The sequence below is a fragment of the Rattus rattus genome, chromosome 15, assembly GCF_011064425.1.
Source record: "Rattus rattus isolate New Zealand chromosome 15, Rrattus_CSIRO_v1, whole genome shotgun sequence".
Lineage (NCBI taxonomy): Eukaryota > Metazoa > Chordata > Mammalia > Rodentia > Muridae > Rattus > Rattus rattus.
This window is the reverse complement of record NC_046168.1, coordinates 14,920,266-14,941,618: the sequence shown is the minus strand read 5'-3', so window position 1 is coordinate 14,941,618 and position 21,353 is coordinate 14,920,266. Positions and strand designations below refer to the sequence as shown.

At 37.7% G+C, this 21,353-nt stretch overlaps 1 pseudogene; it reads right to left on the bottom strand.

The window, feature by feature from the left end:
- The window catches only part of LOC116884930, a 152,624-nt pseudogene that overhangs the window by 69,883 nt on the left and 61,388 nt on the right, over positions 1 to 21,353 (bottom strand).

Below are 21,353 nucleotides of genomic sequence, written 5' to 3'. Positions count from 1 at the left end.
CTAATATTTAAAAAATGTATTTTTGATATATGTCATCCACAATTTGACTGCTACTTAGCTCAATGAAGGAATGAATCAAAGTCAAGAGACCAAAGGACACTTCTGTGCCTTACTCCTTCAGGATGGGTGGCTTTCATTTAGTTCAGTTCTAGGTATGTATCACTCATTCATAATGTGCCTGCGCCATTTCCTCTGGTGTCACTAGAGGCTGTGTGGAGTCTTATTCCTAAGTAAACTTGAGGATGAGCATTGTAAAATGTTCTCGTTCCTGTTCATCTATAGTCTTTGATTGTATTAGGTTCTTAATAAATATTTGTTAATGGATTTAGCACAGCTGCTAATTGAAAAGTGACATCATTTGTCATTACCAGACACATAAATAGGTTATGAAAATTTATATGAATTTGCATATAATTAAATTACGCCCCAAATCAGCACAGTGGAAGCCAGCAGCCTCCTTTAAAACCTCCTTCATTTTGGGCATACTTACTTCTTACTTATAGATGGGTGGCTGGCTTTGGTTCTTTCCCATTTCAGCTTTGCAATATTATTTAATATAACACCAGTTGTGTAATTTCAGCTCCCAAATTGAATAAGACATTCCCTCCAGTGGATCCCTCATCCTGACAAACAGCCAAATAGTAATTATTATGCCTTTCAGAGGCTGAGCTATGGAATCATGCTTGCAATATCCCAGGCTTGAGTGCCTAGAAATTTATGCTGTACCTCCCTGTGTCGGCGTCTCCATCTGTGACCATATTTCAAGCCCTCTCATTTTTTTCAATATGATTAAGATAATTCCTTTATGAAGTTGGAAGCTGAAAGAGATATTCAGAAGGAAACTTGATGCTTTATGTTTTTTACAAACTTTCTCCCCGTTTCTTTTCCTATCATTTTTACCACGCAGAAAAGGGGGATTAAATTTGAATTGTCTCTAATTTTTTTTTCTCCAAAATGTGTGACCTCCATATTAATAGGAGCCAGAGGACTCATTTATCATATCTGGTCACTGTGAACCTGACATTTACAGGCTGGAATGTTTTTTGCCCAGGACAAATGGGTGTCATTTGTAAAACACGCAGCACCCAATCGCAGGCTCCCATGGCTCTCAAACTACATTTTTAAGCAACAATATAAACCATTCCCCAAACTGAAAGGTCTTTTCAAATATTTACTGCCTACCTATGGAATTTTTATTCTGCTGGCTGCTACCATCAATAATCCTGAGCGCTGCAAGCTAAGTGTTGCTTGTGACCTCCAAGGAAAGTCTTAGTGCAGCAGAATGGGGGAAGGGGGTTCTGCTCCTGTGTTCTTCTTCTGTACGTTCCTGAGGCTTGTTACAGAGGAGTGGGGGGTAGGCTTATTTTTTTTATATTTATTATAAATACCCTCAACTCTTGTATCTGCCAGTATGCTCAATGACTTTAAGCCTTCATTCCTTACATACAGTAAATGTGATCACTTATGATCTTTCCTGGGCTCCTTGTTGCAGTGGTTCATTATGACTTTTGCAACTAATGTTTTGATTTAATATGTGCAAGCCCAACTGTAAGTTCAGGGACTCACTGTGGTAAGTTTTGGGGCTCTGACATCATTATTTTGATTCTTTATGGGAGGCTAGACGATGCTCCTTCTATAGGATAGCTATACCATCTCATGTTTTAGTTTCTTATTGTATGCGCTTTGGTGTGTTTGTACTGTTACATTATCTATACCAATATAAGATATAAGCACAAAATTAAAGTCTTGTAATGGTTTTACTACAAAGCTTACAGTCGATATACGAGGGATTTGTGAGCATTGATAACTACCAAAACCTCATAAATTCTGTCCTTCCTTCCATTTCCCCTTCATTATTCTCAAACCCTCCCCAAAATGAAGCCCATTGACACACCTTCTAAAAGAAATTTCATGTCCTTCTTAAACTGGAACACCCTTATAGAAGAAGGGGAGGGGGACTGGATAGGGGACTTATGTCTGGGAAACTGGGAAAGTGAATAACATTTGAAATGTAAATAAAAAAATCCAATCTAAAAAACAATCAAACAAACAAACAAGAGCTCACCTTACTTCACCTTACTTGCTCAACAAAAACTCACCTTGCTAATGAGGATTTTGTTCTACTGAAAAGTCCACATTCTTCCTGCAGAGAAGTGATGGATCCTAGGAGTAGAACTGCATTAGTCTTAAGTCATTCCTGAGGAATTCTTTCCCCCCCCCAATTACAGTTTAACTGCTCTGTTCCAAACCAATACATGGGTTATCTGGAACAGGTAAGTTAACACAGGCTGCATCTGCCCCTGGTCCTAAGCTTACCCTGAGGTTGAAATGTAAGCATGCTAATCCAGTAGAGAATGTAATGGTGAGACTGATAGAACCGCCTCTGTCTCAGGTATCTGCTGAGAAGCCATGCTGCAAAGGAATCACAGTTAATTATTGGGACATCTAGGTGTGTGGTGTCTATGTGAGAGAGATAACAGAAGGATTACAATAGTTTTGTTTGTTGTGTTTTATGCACTGTGAACTCAGAGACAATACCTGTTAGCTGCAGCATGAAGAAGTTCTGAATAGCTGTGTACCTTGAGTGCTGATGACAGTAATATGAATAGACATTATAGCCATCTTGCAGAACAGAACACTTATCTTTCAGAGAAGATCAAGCAACCCTTTACATGTCTGCCCAAATATGGATGAACCAGGGTTGTCGCCACATGGTTTCTTTAAATATAAATCCCCCACTTAATGACTATCACCATCATTAATTTACCCTAGAGCATGCACACAAATTTTCTCCCTGTTTCACCATCATCCTGCACAAATATAAACCTTGCTTTGTATCCCAGAAGTCTCTTTAGTGTTCTTTCACATGTACAAGAATTTCTGTCATAAAGCATTTCAAATTGATGTTCTTGTTTGTAGCACACTTTTATCAAATAACCACAAATTTATAAATAATACGACAGAGTCTGCATGTTCAGCATATTATAAATCTGGAGCAACCGCCTTAACTCCTAATTGCTACTTCTGTCATAAATCAAGTATCTTGTGTTTATAACCCAGTCTTAACCTTTACTTTTCAATTTCTCCTACCAGCCAATGTAGTTAACATTGGGTAGCATCTCTAACACTCCAGTTATTGTGGCTTTGCAATAAGATTCATTTTCTGGTTGAGTTTTGTAGTACAAAGAAATGTCTATTCAACTCATTCAGAGCTCTCCTACCACCATCAAAATCAATTTTAAGGAAACTAATTATAACAAATTCAGCCACGAGGATAGCCAATAGGTCCTTTGCTATTTCTACTTACACAGAAATGTACCATGTGAATATTATCAAAATCAAAGCAAAGCATTGAAATTACAAAATAAATTCTTTAGAGGTTTGATGTTTTATCCTTCGTCTGATATAATAGGGATTTTAGGAAACTCACGGGACTCAGTGAAACAAGGAAGTTTTATGGACACTTCCATTTTGGATTGTGGTAAAGTCATATCACATTTTCCTCCTTTATGGGATCCTGTGCGACAAAATGGCTGACAAATAACATTGTTGCTTCCATTTTGATACAGTCCCTTAGACAATATGGTAGCTAACTGCATGGTTGCTGGCTGTTCAAGGTGAATTCAGCCTCATAATAAATGAGTCTATTCATTCTTGAGAGAACCGCTGTTTTACAGATCGAATCTGGAATGTTATACTCTTTTCTTTAAAAAGACACTTTAGTTGGGTTTATTAGTATGGGCATAGGAGAAGATGATATCTATGGCCTAGGCAGGTAGGCCCAAAATATCAAAATAAAGAAGGAATTCATTGTCTTAACTCAAGGAAGCTGACTTCCAAAGTACCTGACAGAGTAGCTAGAATCACAGAATGAAGTTTCTCTCATTTCAGGAGAGATAAGAAGACACAAAGGGACTCTGGAGAGAACTCCTTACAGAATTTTACCAGCCCTGTTCCAGGATGGTGGAAAGGCTAGTGCTATGTTGTTCTCTTTTTCCCAGTCCCAAGTCAGGGATAATGACTGGCCCAACATAAGTGTTTAGGATATTTTGAGAGAGATACGATTGAGTCTGAAGTATTAGGGCTAAATCCTATCTTTGAGAGCCAGCTTCTAGGTGAGCTTAAATAGCACAGTACAATATGTAAACATTGTTAATATGCTCTTCTCTGAGAGGGGTTGGCTGATCGGTCAAATTAGCATCAGAGAGGGAGAGAGTTTAGGCAATTAGGTTTAGAAATTTATGGTGGTAAAACGGGATGTCCAGAAGTGAAGGATTGGAATGAATATATAGAAAAGAGTTTTGAAGAAAGACAACTTCAGACAATTTTCCAGGAAATTGTCTGAGTCAGTGAGACTTTGAAAGTGGAAAATAATATTCAGGATGTCCAAATTGTATGGAGTGTAGACCTCAATTGACAAGCTTACTAATGCCTTGAGGCTTGCTTTTCTTTCTTTCTTTCTTTCTCTCTCTCTCTTTCTTTCTTTCTTTCTTTCTTTCTTTCTTTCTTTCTTTCTTTCTTTCTTTCTTTCTTTTTAGAAAAGCCAAAATTGTATAGGAACGGAGCTTTTGCATCTTCAATTCCATTTTAGGAAGGGATAGGATAAGACTAGTTTCTGGTAATAAGTCATCACTTACAACCAGAAAGTGGCAGGAAATAAGAGTGGCCCAAAGGTTAGAACAGGTAGGCAAATCCAAATTCAGAAAGCTAGAAGGATCCTTGGGGCTCAAAGCTCCAAAAGCCTAGCAGGCAAAGTTGGTAGCAGAAATCTGTAGAATCTCTGAGGTCAGGACCAAAATGTCAGTCTAGGGCACATGTATGCTGAACTGCAGACCTTACATTCTTGATATGTATGTTGAGTATGCTGTTGTGTCTAATGACAAGGGGCTTCTGCTCTGGAGGTCAAAAGATAGAGTATGAATGGTCAGGGCAAAGCAGAGTTACATACATACATCTTGTATTCTTGCTGAAGCCAGATGAAGTTTACCTAGAATTAGATATATTTAATGGAGAATCCTGTGGGAAATAACCCAATTCTATTCTAAGACACAAGGTTTAGGTTCCCCAGCTAACTTAGCTTATTTTAAACTGCATGCTTGTCCAGAACTCCCCCTCCAGCTAACTGCTTATCTTAGCTTCTGTTAAACTGTTTGCTTGCACAGAACCTCCTCCTCCAGATAACAGTTTATTTTAGCTAAGTGCTTGTTTGTGAAAAATCTCCCTCTGCAGTTGCTAAGAGAGAAACTAGGATATGTTTTTTACCTTTAAAAGCCACTTGGTCTAAATGTTCGGGCTTATTCAGAATACCTGTGTGTATTCCTTGTAGTCCCAGCTAGTGTGAATACAGACTTATATTTGGCTATAAACTTTGTTGGGTGATCATTGTTGCTGAGATACCTATCAAGAAAGAAAGGAAGGCAGGCAAACAATCTAAACTAAATTTGCCTGAAACCAAAATGCAAGAGGTTTCAAGTACTGGCTACTGACCGTTAAACCCTAAGTAGCCATGTTTTAAATAGGATGGGTCCAAGAAAAGGGAGAGAGACTAGAAAGGGGAAATTGAAAAGATTGCTCAGAGAGAAGATTTTGCTCCCAAATTTTAAATTATGCTTGATCCATAGGACATGGAAATAAAAGAAAGAGGGACCAACCTGTACAAGAGCAGAACTGTTCTTTAATTAGAACATCTAATGACATCATGTTCTCCAAGGGAGTAGAGACTATATGCTGCTTTCACAGAGGGCATAGAAGCTTTAAAGGGTGGAGAAGAAAAATGTTGGGGATGTAAGATTCTTTCTGCAGGTTTACACACATTCTATCTGCAGGTTGTATGAGTGGAGTTTGGTGTGTTAATCTTATTAAAAGCTTTCTAGATCCTGACAATCACAGGTGTTATCAGGTGTTAACTTTCGTACCCAGTGTTTCTCAGCCCACCTAGAGCTTTCGGGCTGGTAGCACTTCAAAAATCTAAACCACAGATTGGGTTTTATTCCATGCTATATTGTACCTCAAAATTAAGAATAATTGACATGTGGATTCTGGGGCCTGAGAGATGGATCTTCAGGTAAAGATCCTAGCTATATAAGCCAGGAGATTGGAATTTATTTCACGGAACTCATGTAAGCATGGAAGAGAGGTGGTCGTCATCATCATCATCATCATCATCATCATCATCATCATCATCATATATATATGTGCGTTTGTGTGTTTGTGTGTGTGTGTGTGTGTGTGTGTGTGTGTGTGTGTGTTTTGGTTTAAAATACTGTTTTAAAATATTATCCATTCATATATGTTTTGATAAAACACATCTCAAGAGCCTCCTGCCTGGATCCTCATGTAACCCCTCTGTCATTTTACCAACCTTACCTACTCTTTTAAAACACATTGAATCCAGTTAGTGTTTCCAGTACTACATGGTTATATACCATCCAATGTAGCATGGCTAACCTACAAGGAGTCCAGTCCATTAAAAAAACTGCCTCCTGCTAGCATTACCTCTAACTTACATTATATGGCCATTGTTGTGCTCATAGCAGAAATGTTATAGGAATCGCCAACTACCGTTTGATTACACTTAAACAGAAATAACCCATGCCTACCTTCTACGCTAAGTGGACCAAGGATTCATGACTGGGTAGATCACAATATCTATTAATGAACTTATAACTATTACTTATAAAAGTTATTAAATCACTCCCTAAATACCTTGACATAGTACAGTTATTCCCCTTACTAGTATTGTTAAATATTGATAAGCTCTGTCCGAGTTAGAGTTTACTAAAGCAAGTCAGAGAGGAAAGGATCGATTAGATTTATACTTTCATATTATACTACATAATTGAAGGAAGTCAGGACAAGAACTCAAACACGGAAGAACCTAGAAGAAGTACCTGATGCAAAGGCCACCCATGGGCTGGCTTGCTCCGCACGTATAAAAACCAGAGCCCCCAACCCAGTGGAAGCCCCAGCCACCATGGGCTATAATACCCTTCAATATCAACAGTAATTAAGGAAGTATCCTACAGGGTTGCCTATAGCCAAATTTTATAGGGACATTTTCTCCATTGAAGCTCACCCCTTTTACTGTTATTTAGTTCCAAGCATTTCGTTAATTTGTATTATTTGTAGTTTTTTCCAATGTGGAAGCACAAAAATAACATTCTTAAATATTAAAATAATTTTGTTAAGTGCATTTTGGAGTGTTTCATGTTCTCTAGTACAATTAGCCTAATTGTCCAATTGTTTCTTCCTTAAATATCCACAGGGAAGGATTTAAAATGAATAAAGGTAGGAATAGAATATTTCTAGAATGAAGTTAAGTGAATGGCAAATGCATAAATAAAATGCACATCACGCTATTAATGATGTCAAAGTACAAATTTAAACTATATGGAGACACACTTTCATATCAAGAAGAGTGGGGAAAAATCAACAACGAAAATATCAAATATTTGTGAGTCATAGAAAGAGTAAAATTTAATATGTGGTGTCAAAACCAAAAGTATAAGCCACTGTAGAAAATGCTTGTCAATTCCACATATCATTACACATATTTAATGTTTTCTCAACAATCGTACCCCTAGGTATTTTCCAAGAGAAAGAAAAATGTAAGTCTATCAAAGAACATGAATTAACTTCTCATAAAGCTTTATTTATGATAGATCAAAACAAAAACCTGGAAACAACTCAATATTCATCAACTGGTAGTTGAATTAATAGGTTGTGACATGTTTATAAACTGGAATAGAACCTAACAACTAAATCGAATCAATGTAAGGCATCACTTAATCCCTGCAGCATTTGTCTAAGTACAGATGAACACAGGTATAAACCAATAAATCTCACATACCTGAAAAGAGTTCAGGAACCATGAGAGGAGAGAGACAGGGCTTGACTACAGACAACAAGGAACTCCAGGGGAATTCTAGACATTATCCATTTCCAATGGTGAATGTATTGGTGTAACTTTCTGTATTAGGTCGATCTACAGACAATACTCAGATCTTATAATTCAGAAACCAGGTAAAGGTAAATGAATGCAAATATATAAAATGATGTCAGACAATTCACTGTTTCACTAATTTACAGAATAAGATTGTTAAGATTTTTCATGCTTTCTGAGCAGACTAAGAAACTAGAGTAGATGCCAAGTCAAGGCTAATTAGATGACACAAGCAATACTGTTCATTCTTCAGAAAGATCATTTAGTGCCTTTAATATTTGAAAACCTCGGTTCGAGATGGCTCAGTTACACATTTGAGGACCTGATTTTGATCCCTCTAGAGCCCAGTAGAATACTCTAGGCATATTTGTGTTTTCTTTTAATTCTAATGCTATGAAAACAACAAAAAAGGAGGGTCCATGGAATTGTTTGACCAATCAATCTACCTGAATCAGTGAATTTTAGGATAACAATAGAAGCTGTATCATAAAATTAAGTGCATGGCATCTGAGGCACAGCATTCAGCCTTGAGTTCAACAACCACATGTGCATGTACATACATTCATACCAGTACACACATGCATATACACACATACATACATATGAGCACATATGAGCACACACATATGTATGCATATCTATACATACATATTACCACAAACACATACAAACCTATAAAATCATATGAACGCACACATGGATATCTATATACAGATATAAACAACATACATACCTATATGCATACAAATACACATGCATATGTATATACACATATAACCACACACACATACATTCAAAAATAAATATAATGCTATGATAAAACTGAATTGCCTGTTTCCATGATCAAGACCTATTAGCAAATTTTTACACTAAGTATCAGCTGGAGTGAATACTTTAGGGAGATGAATTTAAGATTCACTCCAATATAATACAAGTATAGAAAGTTAAAATGAATAAATAGGGTCAAGTTGCCTCTTTATAAATGGTGTTAGATTATAGGCATGTAAAAGAAGGCAGTGAACACAGTTTGGAAGGTGGCGGCAAAACAAAATATCCTCTGCTTGGATGGTCAGTGTGGCTGAATTTGAAGACACTTGATGCAGTTCTGAAAGTAGATTATCAAATATGGTTCCTCTGTATCTCGTTCTTCTCCAAGAACTGGATTAGCAGCTAACTCAGGGTCATCGTCATATGTTCAGATGAACAGATATACTATGGATCCGCTCAGCTTCCTATGGACCTACACATTAGCTGAAAACTCAGTGTTGGTCACATGTTCAGATGAACAGATGTGCTGTGGAACCACTCAGCTTCCTATGAACCTATACATTTTCCTCTTTTGTAGACCACATGAGCAAGTCTTCATGGGAATCTGCACATTAGCTTTTCTTTCACTGTCCCTTTAATAGCATGTCTTCTTATATTATAGAATGACTTATTTAAAGTCAGTGGCCCTCTTTGGACACTTACTTCTCTAGTTCTTTTCAAAATACAACAACTGATTTGTGAAAGGAATAACTTGTCCTGCAAATCCTGATATGTTGATTGACCCCCAATGACCAAGATTTTTCTACCTGACAATAACACCACTGCCATGTAAGGCAAACTCACATTATTTATATGTTGCAATATTTTTGCAACTTATCCTACTCAATAGAGCAAAGTAGCAAACTACATAAGCAGAGCCCATGGAGTTGCCAAAGTTTTAACTTCAGTGTGGAAAAAAATCAGCACTTCCTCAGAATAAAATTGTTATTTGGATTAATATACCTAATTATCCCAGTTTATAGATTGTATTCATTTAATAACAAATTTAGAGTTTTAAAGAGGACTAAGACAAGATACCCTCTCCTTTAGGAAGTATGTCTGACGACTGATATTTTCTGTAAAGAGATTCTACCCCTAGATTGTCATGTGAATACATACATACTTACAAACAGCTAACAGCACCAACACAGACTATGCTGACCCGTTAGGCCTCTTAATAGTATCCACTAAATATGCCTTCTCCTTTGAAAATATTCAGTTAAGGAAGTATAGATCTATAAACTCTGTCTTGCTAGACATTTCTCAGTGTCTTTGCTTCCATTACTGAAATTTGGAGTATAACAGAATTACATGAGCCAAAGACAGTGGCACAGGCCTGTAATCCAGTTATTTGAGCATCTGAAGCAGGTTGATCACAAGTTCAAGGTCTGCTGGTCTACAGAGTGAGCTCAAGAGGAAGCTGGGCACAAATAAAGTAAGCATACACATACACACATATACATACATACATACATACATACATACATACACATACATACATACACACATATATATACATACATATACATACATGCATGCATACATAAAAGAAGAAAGAAAGGAAGGAAGCAGGAAGGAAGGAAGGAAGGAAGAAAGAAAGAAAAAGAAAGGAAGGAAGGAAGGAAGGAAGGAAGGAAGGAAGGAAGGAAGGAAGGAAGAGAGTAAATGCCTCCCAGGCTAGAGATGTTATTCCCTGCCTCCTCTTCCAGTGATGACAGATGGGTATTACTAATTAAGATTATTTAGCTTCAAACATCTAATTCAAATGTCGCATTAAACTATTTTATAGTGTGAATATGTGTGTGGAGTGGAGTAGGTATAAATATGTATGTGTGACCTGACATAGGTTCTTCCATCTTGTCTGAGTTGGAGCCATCTTTAAACCAACCCCACTCCCTGTCAGTTTCTATTGCTAGTTGTGGAAGTCCCATGGCAAAGTCCCCAGAAACTGAGGGTCAATATGCACTAGCTAAGTGCATGCTTTTGGCCTTCTTTTAAACTGCTTTCTTGTTTTAATTCCCTCTACAACAGTCAACCAAGATAATTTTTCTGTGTTTTTGCTTTTAAAGGTTTCCTATAAAAAGTGACATTGCTCTGTGAGAAGTGTTTTTCTTGAGGCAGTTGCCAATAGGCATAATACAAACTCTGACGTTGGTCATTCTGAGTATTCTTTGGGTTTCTACCATGTAACACTAGGAGGTCATGCATTACATGTATGTTTAGAGAGCAGAAGGCAACAATAAATTTTGACCTTCAACTTATACCATTGGAGAAGAAACTTAGTGTGGCAAACATGGTATGTAAATGACATTTTTAGTTACTCAGATGAAGTGATGAAAGGAGAGACACAGCTATGCTGTGTGAGTACATGACTTGTCCTAAATTGAGAGCATTTCTTTCTCTTTTCTGACTATCCCTAGGCTTAGGACTAGAAACAATCTAATCTGTACAATCTAATCTTCTAAGCTGACTGATACAATCTGGTTTCTCTCAGCTTCTGATTGAGTTGCTCTGCCTGGCCTCATACTAACTTTGGCAATCTGTGCTAATCTTCTGGCTCCTTCTTGTACTCTGGTTCATTCTGCCTTACCCATGTCTAGCTTGTGTTGTCCTGGTAAAATTGCTACCACATAGGACATTATATACCATATATCATACCTTTCTATCTTTTGCTGCTCTAACTAGCATCTTTCCTGTGGTGTTCTCAGGTAAGTTGATCCTATTCTAGCTCACTCTGTCATGTGATCATCACATTGTCTGCTCCTCAATTAGTTGTCAGTTTCAAACATGGCTGCTTCCTTCTACAAAGTAACCTTATCTTCACTGTTAAAGGTTGTGTAATAAGGGCGTGCCTATCTTCCAGCCAGTTCATATTGTATTCAGGGCATGTCTGCATTCTGGCTGGATCACATAGGCCTAGAAACTCTTTGATGTGATCCCTTGTTAAAGAAGTCATGTTGTGACATTAAATTTCCTCTTCAAAGTGTAAAGAGAAGGCCAATGCCTTCTTCTCTCTAAACATACGTGTAATACATAACCACCTAATGTTGTATGGTAGAGTTTCATATTACTCCCTACTTTGTGCACCAGCTTTAGTGAGCCCTGAAGTTACAGAGATTTCCTGTCTCTCATGGTGCATTAGCACTGGAACTACATCTGCTGGTTCCTATGGAAGTGTTGACCTGTGTTTTGGGGAATCAAACTCATATTATTAAATGCCAATTACTTTACCAGCTGAGCAATGTCCCTTGTTGATACTTAACTGCAATCTTCTTCCAATGATAGAGCATCATGTTTTCTGGTTATATGCGATTAAGTTTGATTCTTCAACTTGAATATTTTTTTGGGTCTCTGTATGAAGTTCAAAGAATTTCTTCAGTACTAAGAACAGTCCTCTGAAAACTTCTAGTGAACTCCACAGATTTGAGGGCCATGTTCAGAGTTTCTTAGTTCACTTGTGCACACAGTAAATTTACTTTCTTCCCACAGAAATCTTAAATATATTCACAAGCCAGTTTGATGTCCTATCTTTGCTCATATAGTATTAATGTGATATGATACATAAAAATTCCACAATAGTTTATCTAGACATAATCGGCCTTCACGAACATCATTTTACAATTTTAAATCTTTATTATGGTTCCATATCTAAATCCATTTTCAGAAATTTACATGATATTTAAAATTTAATAGAACTTGTGATAGGACATGCTCTTTCTGTCATTTATGTGACATTTTTTAAATAGAAAAGATAAAATATTATAATTTAGGTTACTTTAGGTCATTGTCAATATTGTGGGAGTCTGATAGAACAGCTTGCTCTCCCTTTTCCACTCTTCCCCTGTCCTTCAAGTAAAATTGTCCCTTCATTCATTTTCGCTCTAGCCTTGACAGGCAGCTGATTTTAAAGTGTGAGACAATTATTTGTTTTTTTGGATGTTACCATTTATTGGAAGAAGGATAAGATCAATGTGACATTTCCAGAACAATGAGAGATGACGATAGTAGATGGTCTTTAAATGCGAAACACTAAATTTTAAAAATGTCACCTGTATATTATGTCAGACTTTGTCAAAGATAAAACAATAAAACGTATAGACATAAAAACTAATCATATTTCACTATATTACTTGTAAATGAGTTGGTGTTCTCATTTTGCTGCATGTCTGCCTAAAAGCTGCCTTATCACAACCTGGAGTGACTGCAGCTATATTATTATGGAAGTCCTGTGATTTGGGCCATTAACAAAATACAGATGTTTGTGTGACTGGGTAGTGTGTGATTGTGGGTCACTCCAAGTTCCCATCTATAGTTATGTGTGATTACAGCAGCAGGCATGGGAATATAATGTTTCCATTACTCTTATATGTCCATATCTGCCTGACCCCCAGGCAATCTGGACCCCATTTCTCTGTTCGTATCCTTCAAATAAAAATGCCATTCTAATGTAAGTGACAGATTAAAAGGAAAAGATAGACAACTTGCAGAAGATAGTCTTTGGTGTATAATAAGTTATTACCACTACTGTTATAAGGACTGTTACAGTTAATGTTCTTAAAACAGTAAAACACTGTCAATGTTCAACTATCCATACATAAAAATTCTCACATCACCACTTGTATTGTTACTGTTTATGATTTCTGACTTTTCATCATTTTATGAACTTGGTTTACATTTAATTGTGTATGTCAGTGAAAGAAAATTGTGTGAACTTCAGAAAAGCATGACCATTTCACATTTGAAGAAAGGCTAGGGATGGCTTGCATAGTTCTGATATTTCAATATTTCATTTTTATTTTTATTTTATACTTAACAACATTTCATTGAATGTTACTGGAAAATTCATGCAATGGGTTAACTTACACTAATATTACAACGATTGCATTCACCTGTCTGGGAACAGTTTTGTTTTCTATATCATATTAAGATCAAGAAATTATTTGTTTTTGACAGTTCAGCTTTAGAGAGAGATTTGAAGTGTGGCAGACGAGATGTATTTCCAATGTGGGATTTGTTCTGAAGATCAGCCACATATTGAGGAATTTAGAGCAAATTTTGCCAGGCAAGAGTTATTTGTCCCAGCCAACCTGAACTAAAGAATTTAAACAGAAATCAGCAGCAGATATGAAAAGTGGAGTCTCTTTGCTTAATACATTTACATATAAACAGGTGCAGCAGACCCTGTTGACATCAACCATCAGCTATCACCACTTCATAAAATTTTGTGTGGGAGAATGGGGGGGGGACATAAGATTCATGGAGATTTCGTAAAATGCAAAACTTTTACTCACCTTTGGTTCCACAGTACACAGCCATCCATAATCTGAAAGTTTAGGAAGTGAACATATTTATCAGAATTAGCTTAGTACACACAGACATTCAAAAACAGTTAACCAAACAGTATTTGTGAAATAAAACTAGTTCACATTCTAACCTTAAATCATAGAAATTTCAAAATTTTATGAATTATTCAATGTCTTAGAATTTTTGTACTATAACTCAAATAATGTTGATAAGAATACAGGTGTAATATCCTAAAATAACCTGTAAACCCTATCTGTCCAGGAACCAGGTAGCTTCCTAGGATGTTAGGAACTGTAATTCTTAGAAAGTAACAAAGCCTCAAGAGAAAGTATGGTGACCCGCTGCCCCTGAAACGCCTGATTCAAGGCCATTTCCAGCTAAGAAATTCCTAGGAATGGTCTTGACCACAGTCCATCTCTCTTGATTAGCATTTAATATTTAATAAATCTTGCTTTAAATTTGACCCATAACATGTATGCACACAAAACACATACAGACAGACATACACACAAACACAGGGAATTTCTGTGGTGACTCCCAAGAAACAAAAATTTCCAATGGATTTTACTTTGTTCCTTATAAGACCAGTAATAAAGAACAGAGTTTTGGTGTCAGTTTTTTGCAATGACCCTGCCTTGGATTGGGCCTTAAGAAGTAATCCAATGATCATAGCAGAAATTTATAGCAAACAAGACTGAAAACAGAATATGATGTTTTTTATCTATCTATTTGGCCTCTACATGAAAATATGCCATCTGTTCTTACCCATCATGTTTTTGGACAAGAACTTTGCATCCAACAACAGTGTAGAAAATGCAAATAAACCAGAAAACAACAGCAACAACAGCAAAAGAAAAGAAAAAAAGAAGAATGCTTCTTGTAATACGGAGCAGTCAGGAAGCTTCCAGAGAAAGAAGAAAAATCCAGAAATAATTTTAGAAACTCTCAAGAACCATAAAATTAGTTAGCATTTCTTGTCAGTGCCATTCAAAAATTACATGCAACCGCCTGGTTTTCAATAATGTCCTCTCCTCTTCCCTTCCTTCCCTTCTCTTCCTTCCTTCCCTTCCTTCCCTTCCTTCCCTTCCTTCCCTTCCCTTCCTTCCTTCCTTCCTTCCTTCCCTTCCCCTTCCCTTCCCTTCCCTTCCCTTCCTTCCCTTCCCTTCCCTTCCCTTCCTTCCCTTCCCTTCCTTCTCTTCCTTCTCTTCTTCTCTTCTCTTCTCTTTTCCTCTCTCTCCCTCTCTCTCTTCTCTCCTCTCTCTCTTCTCTCTCTTCTCTCTCTCTCTCTCTCTCTCTCTCTCTCTCTCTCTCTCTCTCTTCCCTTCCTCATCATCCTGTCCCCGTTGTCTTTCTCCACATGTTCCCAGCTGTCTTCTCTTCTTTCTCTCTCCTTTCTCTTTCTGCTTCCACTCCTCTCTTACCACCTTCTCATGCCTCCAAACACCCAAATAATATTTATTTGATTCTAAACCCAACATACAACTGGTACTTCAGGGGGAGATGGCTCAGCATTACAAAACACATCAACGATGCCAAGACTCGGATCATAAACCCGAATGTTAATGGTCCCGATGCCACATGGACCACATCCTGACAAGCCCACCTGTCACTCAGGCCCACTTTCCAGCCATTGGACACTAGATCTCTCCATTCCAATATCATCAAATTGGTAAGCTACCCAACCTGTTCTGGTCTATAAAAACAGCCCCCTGCTTCTGAAGAAGGGTTGTTAATCTTCCAACCATCCTCTGGTGTTCTTGGGATTGTCAGTACTCACTGTGCTCACAGCTGGCACTTCCTGCTAATTCCCACCTTATGACCTCTTCATCTGACCTCTCTCAGACACTGGCTGACTCCTGGTTGCCACATGATGATGACTTAGCCATTCAGTTTCCATGGCACATTCTGTCATTATTTATCCATCCTCGTGTCACCTCTAGTGACAGGAAATAATTACCTTTATTCTCACCCATGGATATTGTGTCTTCACCATTAATTCCATGTTCCCTACTGGGAGACCTCCTGGACTTACAGAGTTCCCAATTCACACACTAAATTTGGCCATAATACTCATTAGTAAATAAGTCTAAATGGCCGCATGATAACACTTTTGATCTCACTGCTTTTAGGAAGATTCTTGCCATGAGCCTGAAAATAGAAGGTTTCCAATGTACAGGCTTCCTCCTAACTTCCCTCCAAACCTTCTTTTCATTCTCCTGTTAACCAACTCAGCTCCCATCCTTTCTCAAGCTGACTTGCTCCCCGCTTGGTGCCCCACTCTGCTGTTGCGATGCTGCCAGCTGGTTGCTACAGTGGGCCGTCTTAAAACTTCTACTTCCTGGGAAAATTTTATCTCCAATTTCTTTCCATTCTGGTCTGCATCAGATCTAAGCCAGCTATAGTCAGAGAAGGGCCAGACAGTCATTAGATCCCTGTGTGTAGAATCGGCCAAGCCAGTTTGTATGCTAGCCTTATACCTACCATGCCTTCATGCTGCTCACTCAGGACTGCAGAGGCTACCTGCAATGGCAGGGAGCGAGATCTCCTTATATGCATATAACACCCTTCCTGGCATGCACAATTTCTCTATCAGCCTCTCTATATGTCTAACTACTGTCTCTTTACTGAAACATAGCCATGCTTCTGTAAATATATTACATTCTGGGATACACCATGTGCCTTTCCACAATCTTTGCTAAGGGTGGGGGAAAAGGCAGAACTACAGTTTCTGCATCGTTTTAGTCTAGGGAAGTCATAAGACTGACTGAAGCTTCAGTGCCACTTTGGTTGAAGACAGTACTTGTTGACAGGAGCCTGGTAGAGCTGTTCTCTGAGAGGTCATACCAGCACCTGACCAATACAGAAGCAGATACTCACGGCTAAACATTGGACTGAGCCTCAAGGACCCCAGTGGAAGAGCTAGGGGAAGGAATAAGAGAGCTGAAGGGGATTGCAACCCAATAGGATGAACAATATCAACTAACTGAACCTCCCAGAGATCTGAGGGAGTAAACCACCAATCAAAGAATATACATCACTCCAGATATATATGTAGCAATGGATGGCTTTATCTGACATCAGTTGGAGCAGAGGCCCTTGGCCCTGTGAAGACTTGATGCGCCAGCATAGGGGGATAGTAGAGCAGTGAGGCAAGAGTGAGTGAGTGGTTGGAGAAGCACTCTCATACAAAAAGGAAGAGAACAGAGGAGTTGGAATGGGGGAGGTTAAGGAAGGGGGATATCGTTTGAAATATAAATGAATAAAATGATTAATAAAAATTTTAAAAGTTTCCAAATGTACTTTTCAATTGAGATAAGTTTTCATATCCTCTCTATCCTGCCTCAGTAAATTTTAATTTTAGTATTGCTTTAAAGGTTTACAACATTACAAAATTAAATATCACTGCCTTAAAAATATGTCTAGCCTTGTTTTTTGTAACCAGTATTAAGGTACAATACACTCTTCTGTTTATTAAATGCAATCTAAAGCAAATAATTTAAAACAGACACAAATTGTCTAACTCAGATGTGCTAAATAGATATTAGCTCTCCATCTTGCCAGAGATCAGCTAAATATATCATTAAATGTTTAAGCTTACTATAACAGATAGAGACTCCCAGATCCAGTTCATAACAATGACTTTTCCTCAAGTCTTCAACAAGTTGTGGACACAACAACAAAGGGCTCTATCTCAATTCTGGTATGATAACCACTAAGAAAGATTGTGCCGTTGCCTTGTCCACTGTCGGGGCTCAGCCCAAACTGTGGACAGAGGAACCTGGAAAATTAAATGTCTCATATTTAATGCCAAGGTGAGTCATTTCTCCCAAGATCTTCCTCTTTAGGGAAAAAATGAAACAAAACAAAAGCTTCTTGTCTTCTGGGTCTGATGGCCAGGCTGCCTTTATCCAAGTTACAATGGAGTCAACAGGGACCTGGGAGAACTGTTTACATAGTGAACTGTTTACATAGTGAACTAATTACATAGTGAACTGTTTACATAGTGAACTGTTTACATAGTGAACTATAGACTAACCTCTGCCATTTTAACTAATATATGACATCTAGGTTGTAATTATTCCTCCCCAATTTCTAATTACATTGACACCTAACCTAACTGCATCTTAACCTCTAGAAAATCTACAACTAGTTCCTTACGCCAAGGTACTGTACCACCAAACTAACACAATCAATTCTTTAACTAGTGAGGACTACCAGATCTCTTATCAAAAAGACAGACATGTTTGCCTGGCTCGAAGGCTTCATAATAAAAAACTTTACAAGTTTAGATGGAACCCTCTGCTTTTTATATAAAACAAAACAAAAACAAAGTAAAAACAAAAACAAAACAAAAACAAAAGCAACATCAAAAAAGCAACAGTTTACAGTGACTGTTCCCCAATGATCCACCCTATGTCTCCTGATAAATAATTAAATAAAATCCTTACATATTAAGGACCTAAGCAAAGTTCTAGAAAGATGTTTTAAACCTGGAAATTTTAAGATATAAAAGTTAGAGGATATACAAACTTAAATGGTAATAAAAAGTGATTTAAGATAGAAAACACTTCAAATTTCTTCCCCTTGCTGTGGCATTGTTTTTTATATTGAGACTTTAAAAGTTCAAAATACTAACATTTATCAGTGGAGGTCTGATTAATTAGCCTAATTCTAATAAAACATTCTACTATATGATCTACTTTTCTAACCACAAGTTCAAATTTTAAGTTTGCTTTTGTTGTCTTTTAACTATAAACTTAAGATGTTTCTCATATTAAATCTATATAATCAACTATCATTCACAAAGTCAAATTTTTGGGTCTCCTTTGATTTTCTTTTAAATGTAAACTTAAAAATGCTTCTCAAAATGGTAAGTTAATATGCATTCAGTCTCCTGTTAATACTGAACCCCCAGTGAACTAGACTGTTTGGGGGAGGGCGGCAATGGGGGGAGGGTGGGGAGGGGAACACCCATAAGGAAGGGGAGGGGGGAGGGGGATGTTTGCCCGGAAACCGGGAAAGGGAATAACACTCGAAATGTATATAAGAAATATTCAAGTTAATAAAAAAAAATATGAATTCAGTCTTCTAGAAAGAGGGGAATCCCTCTTGCTCCTCTTGATCTTTGAAAGATTTTGTCTTCCCTAAGCTCATCTTAGAAACTGCTCATACTTTTAAGAAATGTATCTCTTTTGTAAGCTTGCAAGCTCCAGAAAACCCACTCAGATTTATGTCTCATGGGCCAAATAGACTCTGTCCAGATAAACACACTTGCCAATCAGTAGCCTTAGCTCCTCCCTGTTGCCTATTCCAGAGGTTGGGATCCCTCCCCTATTCCCTGGCTTTGGAACTCCCCACACCTCTACCACCAAGTCCAAAGGGTTCCACATGTACCCTTAAGAAACTTTTTTCCTCCTAAACTTACTTACCTTTGTTTTATGTCATATAAGCCAGAAAACACCAAACTCTTTTAAGACTTGACCAACACATCCCCATCCCCATTTTCTTTCTTAGGTTTCCCAGAGACATGTTGCCCCAAAGTCAGCAGGAGCAGCTAAAGATCACGATGACCCCATTTCACCTTTCTAGTTTCTCAATTTTTAATTACATTAAAAATGGAAGAGTGTTAGCACTTCTAATAATCTCCCTCAAACAGTTACATAGCAATAGACAGGAAGGAGTCTGGCTTTATAAAGGACTATTTGGCCTTTCTCTCACACCTTTCACACCTTCACCTTCCTTCCTTTTTATTCTCCCTTCTTCACATTTTCTCAGCCATCGTCTTCTAGTCTTTTTCTCTTTTTTCTCTTTCCATTTTTCTCTAACTCCTTTCTTTCTCTGTCTCCACTCCTTTTTCACCTCCTTGGTATAACCCCAAATAGAATTCATTGTGTGCTAGACCCATTGTATTTATATGATTGATTCCCTAGGTGTGGCTATATACTAAGGCACCCCCTTTCAATGCATCATGTTACTGTGTTATGAAACATATAAAAAGAGTTTAGTATAGAGCCAAATTATCAGGTTTGGGACTAAACCTGGTTCAAGTCTAATTTAATGGCAAACTAAAATGAATTCTCTCTGTGTCTGTCTCTGTCTCTCTGTCTCTGTCTATCTGACTCTCTGTCTCCCTCTCCTTCTTCTTCTCTCCTTTCCCCCTCTCTCCATAGAATCTCATGCCATGTAGTGCGGTCTCTATCTTGCTCTGTGTATCAAATAATGTCATTGACATCCTAGCCACTCATATTTAGAAGAGGAATTTCAGCATACACAGCCTCTCAATGCATAAACCTTGACCTTAATTTTTTTGAAGACAGGGAGGGCAGAAGGAAAGCAGGAAGACATTTGGAACACTCTCAGCTCTAATCAAACTCAGAAATGGAAGCCTCCACAGAGGTAGACATCACTCAGTGCATCCCGTGCTGTGGGCTGCTTTCTGTGTTAAACATAGAGATGAGGCAAAATTGATCTTGTGAGCTTATTAGTGAAAAGATGTACCATTAGCACCAATGTGCAAAGCATCATCAGAGATTGTTATCAATATGATTCTGTCCAATCACATATTCAGGAAGGTTTATGGATTTAACAAGATGTTTAAGTGATCAATTATAATTTGGGTAGAGCTACAATATTATTAGGAGTTGTCTTACTTAGTCTTACTTGGTTATAATGAAAGACTAAAAACAACTTGGGGACTAAAGTGTTTATTTTGTTTAAATTTCCTCACTATTATTCATTTAGTGGAGAAAGTGAGGACATGATCTAAGTAGGACAGAAACCTGAGGGAGGAGTTGATACAGAGTTGCTGAAGAATGCTGCTCACTAGCTCGTACATTCCAATATGTTTTAAAGCCAGGATCATCAATCCCCAATCACAAGGGCCTCTACGACACCAATCCCTAATCAAGAAAGTGTCCAAGAGGTTTGACAATAGTACAGTCTTAAGAAGGCCTTTTCTTAATTGAGTTTTTTCTCCTATCAGAAGACTCTAGCTTGTGTCACACTGACATAAAATCTAGTCAGGCCAAGAGATTCATACATTCAACTCTAAAGTGATTGTTTATGGAAACACTGAATGGGCCTACCAGGATCCAGTTGAAGAGAAAAATAATTTATAATCCCAGAGCACTTATAATTAGTAGGTGGCCAGTAAGCAACCTCATCTTAATCAGCTGCACTCTTGTTAGAAGTATACACTTTTCAAGACTTATTTTAAAAAATTATTTATTTGTGTGTGTGTGTATGTGTAGTATGTGTGTGTGCGTGTGTGTGTGTGTGTGTGTGTGTGTGCAGTATGTGT